The sequence below is a fragment of the Porites lutea genome, chromosome 6 (assembly GCF_958299795.1).
Source record: "Porites lutea chromosome 6, jaPorLute2.1, whole genome shotgun sequence".
Lineage (NCBI taxonomy): Eukaryota > Metazoa > Cnidaria > Anthozoa > Scleractinia > Poritidae > Porites > Porites lutea.
Window position 1 is genome coordinate 17,578,928 of NC_133206.1, and position 5,083 is coordinate 17,584,010.

The window sequence follows — 5,083 nt, forward strand, 5'->3', positions numbered from 1 at the left end:
CAGGACTTTGTTTTGTCCAATTCAATCTGTAATCATACTCATGATTAAACAAATCCAACTCCTGCTTCGTGGTTGTCCAATTTTGTAACACGTGTATGATTACAGACCGAATTGGACTCCACTCAGTCCTATTACCATTATTTATAAAATCTCTGAGAAAAAACTTCTGCACAGTGTACACTTGGGAAAGTAAGATAAGTCAACATACAGGGTCCTCTTTTGAGACGTAGGTGTCTAATAATATTTATCATTTAATACTCCGACTGCAATGCAATGGTATACAGGTTTTACATATACTAAGGAAAGGGCTGAATGCCACTAAATACTTTTAGCTCAAAGCTACAAAGTATTTTTTTTTTCAGAAAATAAGGACCTATTTGAGACTGAACCTAAATAGCCTAAATCTGGGCTAATTGGTTTTTATGTAAGAACCTGACTTGTTTAGGCTAACTTGGGAAAATACAGGTTCTTAGTTGCAGGTTTTTACTAGTAATTAAATTTGATGGAAAAAGGATTATCAAAAATTAACATAGCGAGATGAGCTTATTTACAACTCCATCTTTCAGACCTGCAATTTATTTAAGGCTGTCTTATAAAGGAACAACAAGAACAGCATGTGCTTTTTGTCAGCTTTAATGAATTCCAGACTATTTAAATGATCTGTTTAGAAAATCCTCTTAACAGATGGAATAGTAAAATGTGAATTAATAAATCATTTCATCAAACTGTCTTCTGCTTTCCTCTTGCCAAACCATCTTTCCCTACAGAGGAGCAAAGGTTGTAGCAAATATCAGAAAAATAAAACAAAGACAAGAGGCTACACCTTAAACCCCTCTTTACTGTTACTTTAACACCCAGGGAGGAGGTTGTAGTACTTCTATACAGGTATGTGCCATGGAATAGGAGGTGGGTTTTGAGATGATCAATCTTTATGGTACACTACTTGGCTTGGCTTTCTGATCCTTTGGTAGGGTTCCTTTGTAAAATTATACTAGCTCATCGTCAGTACATAAACTTCAGGGATTTCAAAATGTTTTAAAGTATCTGGAGGCTGGGGGGGGGGGACTACAGAATTGCTGGCAACATACAATCAAGTAGCCGATGGAACTCTAGTGGTCACCAGCTTGTTTTGAAACCACTGAAACCTCTGTTTAAAACTGAAGATACATTGATGGGATCAAGATATGGACTTGAGCCTAGAGCTACTGAACAATAAAAAAATACTCTTTTTATGCAAATCAAGCTGTTTGAAGATTGAAATAGGAGTGTAAACACTTTTTGACACAAAAATGATGTTTATAATTATCTACATTTACCCAATATTTCCTAGACCTTCACTTGTTGGGGGATTGTGTGTTAAAACAACTCGGAACATTGCATTGAAAGCCCGTTGTCAAGGATACAACTAAGAAGAGATGGTATTTACAACATACCTAGACTGTATTTTTCGCTAGATACTGGAAAAGAATCAAGAATGCATTGTGAATCTAAGCATTAAGATTTTGAGCCAAATACAGGATCAAAAGACGTTAGTCAATAAAAAGGAATGTGGATATTTTTTGGGAAAAAGGAAATCAATACAGCTTGAATGTCTCAGGGCTGGTTTGCATGTTTCTAAAATTCATACATGTAGTTTATTGATAATATTTTGATGTTTCTTTTTATAGAACAATAATAATATCATTGATCAATCAAATAAAGTAGGTGAATAAAATTTCAGTATTTCCTTTAACACTAGAAGAAAAACTGTTGTATACATACTAATAATTTATACACAGCTGTATATCGTTATTATTGTGGTTCAATTTTATCCCTGGATAATTTTACTTTCCTTTGTGTCATACTCATTATCATACATTTTCATACCCCAAAAAACAGGAAAAAATTAAATTGAAGTATAAAGAAAAAAATAAATATACCGTCCATGTATGGCCAAAAGAAAAAAAATGATCGCTGGTTCACTCAAAGCTGCACTGGGTGACTGTTTCTCCTAAAAAGGTTTGAACTCTCTGTTGGATACTCCCTTTTGCCCCACCAGCTACAGGTACATACCCCTCCCCCCTCCCCCCTCAGGCATACCATTCAACATAGATATTGTACTAAAAGAAGACCACTGTCAACCTTATTAAAAAGTTACCGAGTAAAAACATTGTTACTAGGAAACAGAAAAACCATTCTACTGAAGTGAATTATTGCAGTGTCCTTCAAATTTTGATTCCATTGCTTACATGTATTGTTTCTAGTAACAAAAAGTGCAAGTCTTAAGATGAAAGTTTCATGTTACAGAACAAAAAATATCCTTTCTTTTTTTCCAGGGAGGCTGTTTTCTCCCAACAACTCCCTACCAGGTGGAAATTTCATTCAAGTTTCATATAACATACTTTTTGTTTGTTTGGGCCATGAAGACCCTCTGTCCTTACAACTTTTAAGGATCCTAGAATCAAACAATGCAAATATCCCTTATGCACAACTGTCTTACAATATAGATTTTAAGGCTCAGCAAGGGAAAATTGGCAAAAAAATATACTTCCAGTCCTTCACACATAATTGAACTGTCTATCCCCTACTACACAGAGAGAAATAACTGGCAATGTAATTTTGCTTATCTGTGCAAATTAAGTTTGCTGTCATTAAGTTTCACAATCCCCCATAAGCAACCATGCAGTCTGTCTGGAGGTGTGCTGTTACCACCCCTGAAATCCCCTTAGCAAAAACATTGCATGCCTCCCTCTAGAACAATAAATTATGATCACAGCAATTGCAGGCATGTGGTATCTTTCTGGTATACTATCGTACTCAAAAAAGACTACTAGTAATAATAATTGATCAGCAAGATTATTGTTTTGGTTATGATATTGTCCTTCTTGGCTGTAGCCCCTCTTAATATCTCCACCTCTCTTGGGGCACCACCTCCCAAAGCAAACGGCCTATTCTCTGTCACATTTTTTCTATTTTATGTGTTTCTTACCCAATAAAATACAGTTTTAGAGATCCAGTAGAAAGTGCTGTGAGAAAAAGGGTAGTTCTTTAGGATGTTTTACTGCCCTTTCCTAATAGTACCACCTGTTCTTTAAGAATTCCTCTTTCATCAACCATTTAAAAAATTTGATATCTAATTCTCTTAACAAAAGCTCACGCTCTAACATTGAATAACTCTAATATTTCTTTACTCTACGTTCCTTGTAATTCTCTCACGTGCACTAAAAGAAAAATCCTGGATCAGCAAACCTACTAACCTTAACTATGCGACACCATGCCAGAGGGTGTTCGAACAGCAGAAGACCGAGCCCCTGCAAAAACTTTACGTCGAGTGGCAAAGCCTTCCAGCTGTTAACACTTTAAACTGTGACCATAAGCTTTTTTCCCACGGTATTTCGCTCAGGATAGGCAATTTTGATTGATGACTTCAATGAATCAGAAGCCGCGAAAGCCAAACTCTTGAGTGACGCTCGATTACAAACAGCGAAAGACTCGCCATGACATTCCTCAAAATCATGCAGTTGAGTGGAAGTTTCTGCAACTTTACGGGGCGTGATACAGCCTTCCAGCGGTGAACACTTTAAACTGTGGCCATAGACGTTTTCCCCATTCTAATCCGCTCAGGAAATTATATTTGGATTGATGACTTTTCTAAATCAGAGGCCGCAACAGGCACAAAACGTTAACGACACTCGTTCTGAAACATCGCAACACTCGCCATGATTCCCCGCAGCTGCATGATATTTATCGTGAAAACAATACTAAATCTTCTTTGTTTGGTCATGACATTTGCTTCAATGGCCGGCTAGATACCTTCTCAACATTCTCGGCATTCAAGATACATAATTCCGTTAGCCTGTGGGTAAAAATAACGAGAAAACCAAATAGCATCGGGCGTCCATCTTCGTGCTTCGCGCGAAAACAGAGCAGCAACTCTGCAACCGGATGTGATGTCATAAATCGGTGGATCATAGGTACACGAAATTTCGCTAAGTCGTGCCCCCCCCCCCCCCCCCCCCCCCTGGACGGCTGCTTAAAGGTTCGACTGCACTTTAATAGCTTTGACTGTGATTACTTCCAGTCAGAGGAAATAGTTAATTCTGTACAAGCAACATTAAATAATTGTAAGCGGCCTTAAGGAGACATTAAATTAATAATGATAGAATATTTTACCGAAGCTAGGACCCCGTTCTGTGTTGTTGTGTCTGCAGTTAGGACGTATTGTTGACCGCCGTTGTTGAAGAGAAGACTGACGTCGTTCCCGATAATCTCACTGGTGGTAACAGTCAATAAACTCTGTCCACCTTGATGAAAGGGACAAAACATAATTTATTCAAAAAGCAAATGCGGGAAACGGAACGCAGATACCATTTTAGAGTAGCTAGCTTATATTGTTGAATGTTTCATTTTTATTTGCCAGAGTCTAGACTTCAAGTCTCAAAGGAAATCGGATACCTCAAGATCTCTGCACACTGAGCAAACCTTTAGCTTTAGATTTTAAAGCAAAAAAAAAGTAGAAAAGAAGTAAGAGAGTCAGGAAGCCTTGAACCCGATAAGTACGCGAACACTAAGGATACATGCCATGGTGCCCGTATTATCTGGGTGTCCGCATTAACCCTTTCACCACCAAAGTGATCCCTAGTGAAAGATGGAGTTTTTGTGAAGTGGTTCTAACTTTAACGTCTGTGGACAAAATCCTATGGTGTAACCATTCAAATGAATTCGAAACTCTTTGGAAGTACTGTGCTGGTTTTCAGTGTCGCGCCATTCAAAATAGATCAAAATAAGGGACCGGTCATTATTTATGTAGAGGGGGGTGGGGGGGGGGAAATATGTTGGAAAGCTCAAGATTTCTGTAAGACCCCCCCCCCGCCCTGCAGACCATGTAAATTGCATGTGACCCCCCTTATTTATTCAATATTTACGTGATAACACACACACCTCATACTTCTTCTTATATGCTCTACAAAGTATTAGTAAAATGCAGCCTCGTTCGCAGTCGTCCTCGGCGATTTCGGATGTGACGTCACCTGTCAAGCTTGTCGGGAAAATTCGCCCAGGACGCCTCGCGCTATCGCGCTCGGTTCCAAGCCTCCTCTGTTCA

General features: G+C 38.4%; 1 long non-coding RNA gene across 1 annotated transcript; it reads right to left on the reverse strand.

Annotated features, from left to right (window-relative positions):
- Positions 1-233: 233 nt before the first annotated feature.
- On the reverse strand, positions 234-3,641 carry LOC140941230 (uncharacterized). The gene is made up of 2 exons (XR_012166436.1): positions 3,237-3,641; positions 234-761 (listed from the first exon to the last, which is right to left on the reverse strand). It is a non-coding gene; the product is annotated as an uncharacterized lncRNA (long non-coding RNA).
- Between the last annotated feature and the right edge of the window lie 1,442 nt (positions 3,642-5,083).